General features: G+C 32.7%; 1 long non-coding RNA gene across 1 annotated transcript; it reads right to left on the minus strand.

Annotated features, from left to right (window-relative positions):
* Positions 1 to 8,077: 8,077 nt before the first annotated feature.
* On the minus strand, positions 8,078 to 13,639 carry LOC132757600 (uncharacterized). Its single transcript, XR_009629474.1, has 2 exons — positions 13,207 to 13,639; positions 8,078 to 10,939 (listed from the first exon to the last, which is right to left on the minus strand). It is a non-coding gene; the product is annotated as an uncharacterized LOC132757600 (long non-coding RNA).
* Positions 13,640 to 14,662: the final 1,023 nt, after the last annotated feature.

The raw sequence follows: 14,662 nt of genomic DNA on the forward strand, positions 1-14,662 counted from the left end.
TCAAATAGTGATAACTGGTTGTTATTTGTCCAATAGTGATAACTGATTGATTGTTTAATCAAATAATGATAGTTTATTGATTACTTTTCCAAAATATTATATATTAATGAATAGATAAGGATGTAATTAATAACAAGAATACTTTCGCTCTACCTACATTAGGTTATATATACATATATGTATATTGGTTAATTTTGTAATAATTGATTTGTATGATTGTTGATTTTCAAAATGTCTTCATTGAATTCTTTGTAAATTTCATGTTTATGTATAATTTAAAGTGAATGCCTCATATTTTCATGTCATACATGTATTGAGAGAAATAAAGATTATGCTATGCTATGTTGTGCTATGCTATGATAATTGATTAATTGTTTTATAAAATTATACATGTCAAGCTGATTGGATGTTTTAATGATTAATGGATTGATTAATTGATTGATTGATTGATTGATTGATTGATTGTTATATACAATAGGTCAAAGATTTGATAACATAAGACACATTCTGTTAAATTCAGTATCAAATATTATAGCTCCTTCATTACAGATCATCTTGTTCGGAACGGAATTCAAATCAATTAAAGCAAATTAGATTATATCTGCCGCAGTTCATAAATATATCAAACTAAGTAAGAGGTTTGAAACATGATTTATTGAAACATTATTTATTCATTATCACAGTAGTTTTTCTCATTAAATTTGTATTCTCCAGAACCAGTCAAAGCAAGTCAGTTCTTAATGTACCAAGATAACGTTACAATTATAACATATCTTACCATTTATTATGCCCCCACTTCAAAGAATAGGGGGTATATTGCTTTGCATTCGTCTGTCTGTCGGTCCGTCGGTCCGTAGACCAAATGGTTTCCGAGTGATAACTAAAGAACCCTTAGGCCTAGGAACTTCAAACTTGGTATGGTGATTGGTCATGACCAGTAGATGACCCCTATTGATTTTAGGGTCAAGGGGCAAAAGGTCAAGGTTACATTGACCTTGTAAGTAAAAACGGTTTCCGATCAATAACTAAAGAACCCTTTAGGCCTAGGAACTTCAAACTTGGTATGGTGATTGGTCATGACCAGTAGATGACCCCTATTGATTTTAGGGTCAAGGGGCAAAAGGTCAAGGTCACATTGACCTTGTAAGTAAAAACGGTTTCCGATCAATAACTAAAGAACCCTTTAGGCCTAGGAACTTCAAACTTGGTATGGTGATTGGTCATGACCAGTAGATGACCCCTATTGATTTTTGGGTCAAGGGGTCAAAGGTCAAGGTCACATTGACCTTGTAGGTAAAAACGGTTTTCGATCAATAACTTAAGAACGCTTAGGCCTAGGAACTTTAAACTTGGTATGGTGATTGGTCATGACCAGTAGATGACTCCTATTGATTTTGGGGTCAAGGGGTCAAAGGTCAAGGTCACATTGACCTTGAAGGTAAAAACGTTTCCCTATCAATAACTAAAGAACGCTTAGGCCTAGGAACTTCAAACTTGGTATGGTGATTGGTCATGACCAGTAGATGACCCCTATTGATTTTGGGGTCAAAGATCAAGGTAACATTGACCTTGTAAGTAAAAACGGTTACCGACCAATAACTAAAGAACACGTAGGCCTATGAACTTCAAAATTTATATGATGATTCGTCATGACCAGTAGATGACCCCTATTGATTTTGGGGTCAGGGGTCAGTGTCAAATTGACCTTGTACTTTAAGTTGGTTTCTGACCAATAACTCAACAAGTCAAGTTGCCTTGGTTGATATTTTTATATTAAACTAAAAATGCTTTTGGTATACACATTTGAAGGTCTTATGTAATATAACAACTTGTCATTTATGAGGCCTACATGATTCATAAAATTTATGCATATTTTATTTGGTAAGATTTGTAATAACTTAAATTGCTGCACACAACCTATGGGGTCACAATAATTGTTACCATGTGACTAGTCATGACCAGTAGATAACCCTTATTAATTTTGTGTTCACTGGGTCAGAAGTCATGCATAATAACCTGATCACATGACTAATTGGCTGCCCATAGGGGGCGTACATGTTTTACAAACATATCTTGTTATATATGTCTGAATATGTATGCATCCTTAAGGTTTTTTTTTCTAACATGTTATATGAATTCATACACATTGTCTTAGTAGATTGATGCGTCGGAGAAGAACTATATAAGATTAAATAGCTTTCGTTCTAATCCATTTTAACATTGTTAGATTGAATGAATGTATATTATGTACTGTGTATGATTATGAATAAAATATGTTTAAAAAACACTGGAAATAAGAATAATTTTGGGTTTTCACAGCTAATCCGGAGGTTCAAACAAACTTGTACAGTAACAGCTTCGAAAATAAGCCAACGGATTGACTTATCTATTGTGAGTGAAGATTTAACGGTATTGTAAATTTGTTAATTTGTTTGTACCGGGGAATACATAGATCCCTGACCTATCCAATTCTAATTATCAGATAAGTAGATACAATAAGGATTTCATGACAACATATTTGTTTACAAAAGAGCACATGTCAATGTTTGTGGTTAAATCTATTGTTATTCAAATGTAAGGCCAGAGTAGGGATCTATCAATAAGCTGTAAAAAACCACGTTTTTACAACTTTTCAACCCTTTATCATTGTATCATAGTTTGGAGACCTTTTTTATTGAAAATGTTTCAGAGTTGTATACCGTGTATACTCCATTTCCGCACTTTCTGTCGGGGATAAAAATGAAGCATGCTCATTGATTGGCTCATTTGTTCTGGTGTTTACTTAATGTGACAACAGAGAAAGGGATAACGATAACAAAATAAAGTCATATTTAGATGATCATACTGGTAACTTTTTCTGAGGTTTCAAATTGTGACGACAGGGAACGGGTTTTTACTTTTGCCTATGATACAAAATAAAAACAAAATCAAAACACTCGGCAATATGATTTTTACTTGGGGGGGTGGGGGGTGGGACGCCCGTCGCCTCTCTCTCTCTCTCTCTCTCTCTCTCTCTCTCTCTCTCTCTCTCTCTCTCTCTCTCTCCCTCTAGCTAACTTCAGGCGTCAAGTAAGGACTATACACCCAGACCCGACATTTGAGGACACTCGTTTCCAAAGGCATTACGCACAACTCTCATGCTGATTTTCAAACCTCATCACCTCCCCTTGACCATCACGAACCGTTTTTGGCGTTTTCATTGACACGTGAGAGTACTTTTAGTGAGGACTGCTTAGTGTCCCTGTAACATTAGAGAGAAAATCGGTCTGTCCTCAAAGGAAGTTATCGCATTATATTAAGTGAGAGACACCAAAGTGAGCACACGTGTCCTTACAATGAGAGGAGAGTTAATTTCTTTTTTGTCGGGACAACGTGTCCTTGGAACAAAGGAGAGAAAACTTTTTGTCCTCAGTAAATTATCGCATTGTACTAGAGTCTCAAGTTGACACACGTCCTTACACAGACTGGAGAGCATCTTTCTCTTTTGTCGGGACGTCGAAAATATATTATTTATTTATATATGCCATCGATAAATAATCGATTATCTCATGCCTTTTTGTGTGATATTAAATGTTGACAGTATATACGTTTTTTATATATACATATTTGATGGTTATAATATCTATTTCTTCCGGTTGGTCAATACCTATGTTAAATGTTTAGTTGATAACAGCCGTGCTACGTACTACAATTTGTACGGACATAAAAATGATGTGTTAGATACTGAATGTTCTGTTGGGCTTGTAGACTACATTTGATTTGAAATTATAGAAATGAAAAATATACATTTTTAATATTTTTCACATATAAATAATAAATAAAGATCCACTGCCATATCACTTTCAGAAAAGCCGGGATCGTATTAGATATATAGAGATGCCGGAAATTGACAGTGCCAAATCACATTCAGAAAAAGTCTAGAATTTATTAGATATTCAGTGATCTCGGGAACTGACCACTGTCATATAACATTCAGAAAATTCTGGATTTAATTAGATATATAGAGATCCCGGGAATTGACCACTGTCATATAACATTCAGAAAAGTCTGGATTGTATTAGAGATCCCGGGAATTTACTACTACCATATCACATTCAGAAAAGTCTGTATTTTATCAGGTATATCTATAAAGAACCCGGGAATTGGTCACTGCCATATCACATTCAGAAAAGCCGGGATCGTATAAGATATATAGAGATCCCGGAAATAAAGCACTGCCATATCACATTCAGAAAAGCCGGGATCGTATTAGATATAATTATAGACTCGAGAATTGACCACTGCCATATCACATTCAGAAAATCCGGAATCGTATTAAATATACATAAATAGAGATTCCGGGAAATGACCACTGCCATGACACATTCAGAAATGACGGGATGGTATATGCGTATTAGATATACAGAGATCCCGGGAATTGACCACTGCCATACTTTATTCAGGAAAGCAAGCCGGGATCGTATTAGATATACATGTATAGTGCTTGGTAAATGACCACTGCCATATCACATTCAGAAAAGCCGGGATCGTATTACATATATAGAGATCCCGGTAATTGACCACTGCCATATCACATTCAGAAAAGCCGGGATCGTATTACATATATAGAGATCCCGGTAATTGACCACTGCCATATCACATTCAGAAAAGCCGGGATCGTATTACATAAATAGAGATCCCGGGAATTGACTACTACCATATCACATTCAGAAAAGCCGGAATTTATTACATACATGTATAAAGGGATCCCGGGAATTGACCACTGCCATATCACATTCAGTAAAGCCGGGATCGTATGTTAGATATATAGAGATCCCGGGAATTGACCACTGCCGTTTCATATCCAGAAAAGTCAATACCGTATATTAACATATTTGAGAGGTCCCAGGAATTGACAGTCTGCCTTATACGTCAAATTTATTAAGGTGTATAATCAGTTATGTTAAGAATATGGCAGAAGTAATTTATTTTAAACGAACACATATATTAATAAACACATGTTTTAGCATATAAAGTTGCATCCCTCAAGAAAAACCAAAATATGTCAACAAAAAACTTGCTTCCGAGGGATCACTTTGTGTCCAACAACAGGTGTCAAGTGTTGTGTGGCAGCTGAAAAAAGTTGCCCTTATACTTCACTTCAGTGTTGTTATATTTTTCTGGTCCTTCGGGATCATTGATGCCTTCACTATTAAGTGTTGAGAATTGAACCGCTCAAGCAAGTGCTAGGGGGGACGAGGGCTGTTGCACTATTTCATTATCCCTCATGTTACAAACCGACTCAATCAAACCGAGTCTGCAATTTTCATATAATTTTGTTGTGATTTATGATTCCGAGGGACAATTTGTTTTCAGATTTTGAGTAATTGTACATGTATTAAGATTGAAAGAAAAATAAAAAGATTCAATTCACATGTTATTTGCGATAAGTATTTTCAAATATCCATTTTAGCATAATAAATTATTACTGCAATAAATATTTAATCAAGTTTAATTTTTTTAATTTGTATTTTATTTTTCATTTGCTATGATTGTTTTGATAATCTTGCACATCTAAATTTTCATCAAGTTAAGCTCTGAAAATCCGTGAACATGAGTTACTCTTTTCAATGTTAAACTGAAAAATTCTTTATAGTGTGTTCATGTATGCGTGGCGCATGTGTGTGATGAAAGTCGGTATCGTATTAAACATTTTCTACCATATTGATAGTATTAAAACATAGGGAATTTACCAGTTCAAGAAAAACTTTGAATTTCCTACTTCGATATAGATCTTTTTTGTGATTTCCACTAGTTTTCCACTAGTTTTGTCAAACATAATTATGCAGAATGGTAAAGTTCGTGTTATATTTTACTCTTAAAGGAACTCCAATGAGGTCCAAAGCATAAAAAAACACAACACTTGAATTTGTACATAGATCGAGTGAGACATGTTAAAACAGAAAGATAAAAAAAATAAGAATACACTCGGTCATAAATGGCTGTTTTTTTTGTGGTATTCGTAGCCAAATTTGTGTGAAAAGCGTTGCAATACTGAAAAACCGAGGGAGCAGGTGATCTGAAATTTTGCAAAAAAATGGTCAAAATTTACATCAATTGGAATATAAATCTAGAATAATTATTTCAAGTCCCGTCATGTTAGAAAACCTCAGCGGAGTCCCTTTAATCAAAGATTTTCAATATACGGGTTCATCACATAAACCGCGACGCAGGAGTGTAATAAAGCCATTTTATAAAAATGATATTACACTAGTGTAATAACACTTTGACGTGACGTCATTTGCGCTTTATAATACTGCACGTTTTAACGTCGCTTTTCATTTGATAATCGTGACATTTATATATTTTAATATACACGACTGCTGTCGATTCATGAAGAACTCTTACTTTTTTCTCTAAAACATGATGCTTGCTGTATTATAAATTTGTTATAAAGATTGTTGACAGGTTATATGGCCGTATATAAACGGCTGTTTGCAATATAACTTTCGCCTAGCGGCTCGGGTTATATTTACAAATAGCCGTTTATATAGGGTCATATAACCTGTCTTCATAACTAATAATGTTAAAGCGCGTTAATGTTAAGAGTTACACTTTAGGCGCGCCAATGAAAAATGACTCTTTTTAACAGTTTACCCTTCTTATTTTATATATGTGATAAATAGAATATTATTTTCGTGTAGATTCAAACCTAAATTTATTGAACTCGTTGAATAAAACAATATTATGCTCGCCATATTATGGTTTTATTCAACTCGTTCAATAAATTTAGTATTGAATCTACACTCATTCAATATCCTCTATATATTCTACATTCATTTACTAAATTACAACAATATTAAAAAGCAGAAAACCATTTATCGTATTTATCATAAAGACGTATATCCCAATTAAGAGATCCCGGGAAATCGCATTAAGAAAAGTCGGGATCTTATAAGATATATAGAGATCCCGGGAATCACTGCCATATCGCAGCCAGAAAAACCAGGAACTTAACATTTATATAGCAAAATCCCTACTTAAGACCACCCCGGATTTAAGACCACCCTCTTTTAAGACCATTATTTAAAAGTACGGAATTTTCTGTTCGTTATGTTAATATACTTCAATCTTAGTTTAAATCAATAAAGCCGTCAATACATACGATATAATAAAAAGTTAACGTTAATTTCCTTTCATTTCGACAAATATCAACACAAATTTACTTTATTAGTTTGTCCTATATATTTCATACGATCTCGTGATTTTCCCCCACCCCATTTGACTCTAGTTAGAATCAGTATGAACTATCCGTCACCACATTGACTTGTTGAACATACCCACAAATATATGTTACTTTTAGCTTCAATGTCAAATTCAACATTCTCCATTCATTGTTGTAGATCTACAGTTATTTTTTCCTTTTTGGCAGAGATTCATAAAATTAACGGGAATTAAATTTATTGGTTGACGAACTGAATCTAATATTTCCTCTACTTAATTATGTTCATCAGTATAAGCAGCTTATGGCACAAATTCAAAGTTTCCGTTTGCAAGGTTACATGGCTTTGCTTGGCAGCTAGCTTCATTTCAGCTACATTGGTACATCATGTACATAGGTTGCCCATCTTGTAAAATATGAAATACTTTTACCGTCTAGTTTTTATTATATTACACTTTGAAAATATCAGGTACCATATTTATAACTAGATTTAGCATAATTTAGCCAATAAATACCTATATAAATTAAAAAATCAAAATTAAACACTTTTTTCTTTCCAAATTGGACATGAGAGATACATAAATAATGTTAAAAGAAAAAAAGAAAGAAAAAAAAGTTGACCCTTCTGGGGATTGAACCCATGGCCCTCATTTTCAATGTAGTTTACAGTAGTTCTAGCCTATTTGAATACTCTTCAAAGCGGAGGTAATGCATTAGGGTGCTAATACCTTAAGTTCTTTTTTATCACAAGCTAGATAAAATGGAGATGATACTTTCCAAGTTAAATCCCTTTCGAAGGATGTCACTTGCTATAATAGCATGCACAACCATACATTGTAAATTGGAGAGCAGGACAAAGCAACAAGAAGACAATGGTTATACAATTCAAGCTTTATTTGAATACAAGTCATTCTAATATGTTATGCAATCATGCTTTGACAATATATACTTTTTTGTATATAAAATTAAACAAAAAGGCCTATGTAGACATTGCATGTACAAAGATTTAGATCCCCATAAAGTATTAAAAAAGGAGGTGATAATGTTTTAGTAGAATTTGAAATACTATTAATTTACTTCTAAATAAGTTATTTTTAATGCAAAAATTTAAAAAAATTATACAATAGGCCTAATATTTATGTTTTTCCTTGTTTTAATTGAAATAAATGCTTAGTAAACATAAATGAGTCTTACAGATCAGATGTTTAAGTTTTAACAAAACTGTTACATGGCCAAAATCTGATTATATACTCTAAAGGTAACTACAAAATCCAAATAATGGTATGTAACTTAAAAAAGGAGCAGTCAACAGGACTGAATGCTTAAGTTTTTATTGCTCGCCTATAAACAAAACTTTGGCAGAGACCAAAAACCTAACAAAGGTCTATGAAAACTTAAAGATATACTATGCTCATCTTTGAGTAAAATATTTTGATCAAAGAAATTTATTTAAACCTATGAAATTCTTACTGAGTATGTCTAATTTGAATAAAAAATGAAAACAACTATGCATTGGAAGTCACATGGTCTATTATAGGACAAGTAAAATTGGTCTTTTCTTAAAAAAACTGCCAGTTTTTTTAACGACACTATATATTCATATTGTGACGACCTATAGTTTGTAGAGTTTTAAACATGACATATAAACTTTATGTAAAGTCAAAACATGTTTATTTCATTTTTACAAAGAGACTATGTAGCAATTATCAATATTTTCTGATATCAAATTTGAGCATAGTATATCTTTAAATTCCTAATGGGGTCACCTTCTCTTGTCAACAGATTGGGTAATGATTTAAACAATCATTCAAAGTTAAAAGACATTAAGTACATTTTCTAATAAAAAAAGACAATAGATGGACAATAATGATGGTCAACAAGTATGGCAAGTTTCAAAACCATAGTTTTAATACTTTGTCACAAAAAAACTTTTTCTAAGATGTGACTCAATGGCATATAATAGGGATAGCAGGAAAGCTCTTCTTTTTCATTGAAAAGGCTAGCTTAAATCAAATACATGATCGTTTCTTTTTAACATAGCATAAGGTACTTTTTATTACACTTGTTTTATTAACCAACAACAAATGACAATGGCAAAATTATTATTCAATCTAAATATAAAATTTCATCACAGTAAATTGCAAAATCAGCAAGATTCCTTTTGCCGAAAACATATACATCATGACTGTTTTTTGCCAAAAACATATACACATGTACATCATGTTTGGAACAGCAGTATGACTAGTTGAGAAAAGACTCACATACATACAAAAACAATCAAACAAAGATTATTTGTCTACTTATCAATTTTTTGGAAAAAATAATATTCCTTTTCTTACTTTTTATTTAAGTATCATGTAAGAAACAAGCAAACCCTAGAAATGTGTCTGAGACACAGATGCCCTTCCTATATATGTTAGAACATCGAAACATCTGACATGACAGAATTGTTGTGCCACAAATGACCTTTTCAAGTAAGAGTACAGATGGATGTTGATAAAACATATCTTTAATATTAAAAAATCCTTAATTTCAATGTGACAGAGCACAAATTATCAAATTGCTGACCTTTGACCTCTAAACATGACCTTGACCTAAGACTCTTGATCTTGTGCATGACACACCATCTCATCCTGGTAAACATGTTGTGCCAAATTCACAGTTTTCCTTCGCAGACTTAAATGGGCCAAACAAGATTAAAAAATTGCTGACATTTGACCTCTTAGTGTTATCTTGAAAGGTCAATATAACACTTAGATTTCAAATGTCTGTAGTTAGCTAAGTGTCTAGGTCATGCACATGACACATCATCCAAATCCCTTGATGTAAGACAGTTATGGACTGGACAAGATTTTCTAACTGCTGACTTTTGACCTTTGTGACCTTGAATCTAGGGGTCTACGTCATGCGCTTGACACATATCGTCCTATCATGCTCAACATTTGTGACAAAACGTTTAAAATTCCCTTGATGCATGACAGAGTTATGGGCCTGACAAGATTTTCTAACAATAGTTCACACAGGGACAGACAGACAACGGTAACAATTATATGCCCCTTGCCATTATCTTGGGGCCATAAAAACATTCTTTTCAGTTGAGGACATTAAGTCAGAACATATTATATAACATTCTTTACCAAGATATCTTTAAAAGGTATTGCATCTTATAAAGTTATATTTTAACAAACCACTTACAAACCATCCTGATGTTCTATTCTTCTCTTGATTTACTTGTTAAAATTATATTTTGTACAACTCATGAGAATATGACACGGCATTCTTAGAACACATATGACAATACTTAAGGTCTCAAACAATTATTATTAAATTCTGTGTTTATCATAATTTGTTACGATATCTAAGTAATGAGACACACTTAAACTTATTTCTGCATTTACAATAATAATGTCATGAAGTACATCAGTATGGTGTAGACTAGATGGACATATTGATCATAGATACATTGTTAAACTAAAGTGATCAAATAATGATTAAGCACTTGTTGATTTTGATACAATACTTCCCTCTAGAGTTAGCCAATATTAATAATTTGATACTTTTTATCCTCAGCTATTATAAACCCGTATTTAATGTCTAATGTACACCCATGGAAATGATGCCAGAGCTGTACTCCTTTATAGACATAAAGTCAAATCTGCTTCTACAGGTGGTTTTCCAGATTTCAAAAACGTTTCATCAATAGGAGCTTTTCTTCGGCAGACCTTTTTCTCCTTTTCTCTGCAAAATTTAAGACACAATTACCGTACAATTCAGGACAAGTTAAACAGTTATGAAAATATTTTTTTCTTTTTGTCACACTGGTAGTGTAGTTATTTGTTGTTTTGAGATCATAATGTATGTACCTTATATTCACAGAAAAAAATTGCATTCGCAAATATTTTCAATTAGGGCAACTTCTTGCAATAAACTGACAGAGGGAATGATGTCTCCTATGAAACCGCCCCAGTTTTTGTTAAGCATGGATATAAAGAAGATAGCATATTAAAAATTTAACTTGGCTTCAAAAAAGTTTCAAACTCCAAAACGGTTGCAAAACTACAAAAATTTATCGGATATAACCTAGAAATTGAGAGCTAATTAATTCTATCAATTAAAAATCTACAAAACAACGTGAATCATGTCTCTTTCAAAGATAATTTGCTAGCTGTATGAGGAAAAAACATTATCTATCATCACTTTCAAGAAACTAAGTGAGGACAAAACCCTCTCTAATTTTAATGAAATTTGCGAGGACAAAGCAGATATCTATAAAAACAAGTCAGTTATATATACATAAACATGACACACTGTTCGATCTTGACCCTTTTCAATACATAGCCAGTACATAACATTTTTGCAGTATGTAAAATATTTCATTAAAATAGGCAATCTAAATACAGATTGACATTTTAATGTTCTTCATCTTGGCAGACTTAGGTCACCTTTCAAACTTTGTTTGCAGTATTTTGGAAGTGTATTGTAGATAAAAGGGCATATGCTTTTAAGTTTTTTGGTAATGCATAACAGATAAATATAATGGAGTAAAGGACTAGAAAGTACATGTATAACAATTAGGTAGAGCTGTCATTGATTCAGTGCCAAGCATATTGATGATATACATGCATTGCTATTTGATGACAAATATCAATGATAAACTGATATTTCTATAATTTAATCTATAATCAGATTACATACCTAATTTTTAAACAATTTCAGTAAGATACATACAATTATGATGTGTCTTGTTAATAAATACCCATTGTTTGATATTTTTGTCATCACTGCTATGAAATATTCCATTACTAATTACTGCAAAATTTAGTCAATTAAACATGCTTCTTTTTATGTTTGTGTGAATTTTCATAATTCTTAACATTTATTGTTTGATTTTATTAACCTGTCAATTCCATACTGATTATACGGTCATTCATGCACAGAATATATTAATATCCAAAAATATAGATATAGAATATAGCGAAATAGGGTAAACTACGGGTATAATATATCTAAATGCCATACGTGTTGTAAGATCGAAACAGCGTAAGTCCAGTTTTCTTTTCTTATTCATAACTATTTTCAACATTTTTGAAGTTATGGTTGTTCTTTCTGTTTTAATATGCTTTGCATATTTTTTTGGCAAATATTTTACTAAATATATAAAGAATTAATATTCAAAATTCATTTGGATTAAAATCAATAAATGTCATTTCAGTGCAGTAAAATGCAATACAAAATGTGACAATTCAGTGTTTCTTAGTTGTTTCATATCCGTGTAGACAATTTTGCAAACGCTTGACAATTTTCATTAAAATATACTTAAATAGAAAGAAAGAATAAGCCTAAAAAGAATTTAAAAGAATGTATCGAACTTCGGACCTCTAATACATTATGTAATCACTTAACCGACTGTTCTATTGCGGATGTTTCGAGAACCTACATTAAGCTAGTGGGAGTTTTCAAAATGTTAGTTATATACTCCATATTTAATTCTCGTAAAATGAACGGACAAACCCGAAGTGGGATCAAATATTTAAATGAGTGCTTTAATGTATTCATAATTGACAGGTCAATAAAATCAGACTATAATTAATCAGTTAATTGATTTTTTTTTCAATCGTGTATTGATTATAGAAATGTCAGATTAACAGAAAAATATCAACAATACAGCTATGTCGTTTTTATCGACGACAGCTCTTCAAGCAGGATATAAACAACATTCAAATACAGTTTTGGTCAGACAGTCAAGATATCTCCAAACAAGCAATATTTCATATATTATAATGTGTACATTATGTAGCTAGTTCTCAAAAAAAAACACACAAGAACAGGAAAATGTGCTAGAAACAATCATCATAGACAAGTGACATATAATTATATTGACATTTATCCTGCTGATTTATTATACCTTGAAAGATCACTCATATAAAGTTAGAATTTTATGTCATGTCAAGTAAAATAATTAACATGCAAAGTGACTGTTCAAGTTCATTTCAAAAATAAGTTACCTTTTTGAAGTTCAAATGCCCTTCCTCTTGCTACAAACATATCATTGTCCTGTAGGCTTTTCACATGTCGTGTCTGTAAATCAACAAAAAGTATCTGTAAAGAATAAAATGTAGACAAATTATTTTGAAACATTAAAATCTAATAAGGATTTCAAAAGAGCTAAACATGTAATTCTTTAAAATTAGGCAATGCCTCTAGATATTAAATTGTAAGACAATGATAAATCTATCACAGGTATTTGTGGTCAGGAATTCATTACGATTCTAACAGGCTGAGATGAATTTATTTTTTTATTTGATTGCATTTTACGTCACAACAACACAGTAAAGGTCTTATTGCCATGTTTTAGCATTATTGGTGGAGGAAGACCTCAAGTGCACTTGACTGAGATGGACAAAACTTAAGTCATATACTCTTTCATACATACATACATACATACATACATACATACATGTCATTACAAAAAGACTGGAAAAAAGACAGTCTATTGAGGACCCACCCCCACTCCGGTGTGTCTAACCTAATGGGGACATTCTGAAAAATGCATCCAATTAAGGACACGGGTCAAAACACATTCTTCTGTGGACGTTGTTAAGTGATAAGTGAACTGGCAAGCTATTGAGGACATAATAACTTCATTATAGGAAAACGTCTCGGGATGTAGAAAATCTAAGGTTTTGAAAAAGAGAACATTGATACTTAATTATGAGGTAATTTTTTGTATATGTGGGTTATAAGGGAATGCGCAGCAAGGCAAGGCGACTTGGCCTGGCGAGAATATGATGAGCAATTTCGTTTGAGGCAAGCATTGAAACCCTCATCGTGGGCACGTATTAATAATGACCTATGGTGGAGATGTGTCCAAACTAGGCCGAATTCTCCTTTCCCAGTTGACAATACACGAGCACCTCGTGCTCCATCATGTAATCAATTCAATGAGGGCAGGTGTAATTGGCCAATGTGTAAATTCCCTCACATATGCTCGAAGTGTAGCGCTTTTCACGCCGCTGTGAATTGTCCAGGTTCTATGCAACGTCAAGAATTCTCTGGTAATTATACTAACAATTTTCGGGGAAGGAATTTCCGATTCTCAAAATTCAGAGGGCGAAATGTTTCCCGTGGTAATGCCAGGGGTTCATTCAAAAAATGAAAATATCAAAGATGCGGAAAATCTAGATTTAATAAATCTAGCGTTTACCCCGATAAATTTGAGTGCTCTTCGCCGTTTGGTAACGGGATATAAGCATAATGATGCTAAAGTTTTATTGAACGGTTTTCTTGCATTATCAGGGCCGAGATTAGGCAGGGAATGTAAAAATTTACGCTCGGCTTTATCAAATCCTAATGTAGTACAAGCCAAAATTGATAAAGAAATAAACGCCCGTCGTATGGCCGGGCCTTTTGTAGATAAACCAATGCCAAATTTAATCGTTTCACCTATAGGCTTAGTTTCGA

Source organism: Ruditapes philippinarum, unplaced genomic scaffold (assembly GCF_026571515.1).
Source record: "Ruditapes philippinarum isolate M1 unplaced genomic scaffold, ASM2657151v2 ctg2174_1_1_1_1, whole genome shotgun sequence".
Taxonomy (NCBI): Eukaryota; Metazoa; Mollusca; class Bivalvia; order Venerida; family Veneridae; genus Ruditapes; species Ruditapes philippinarum.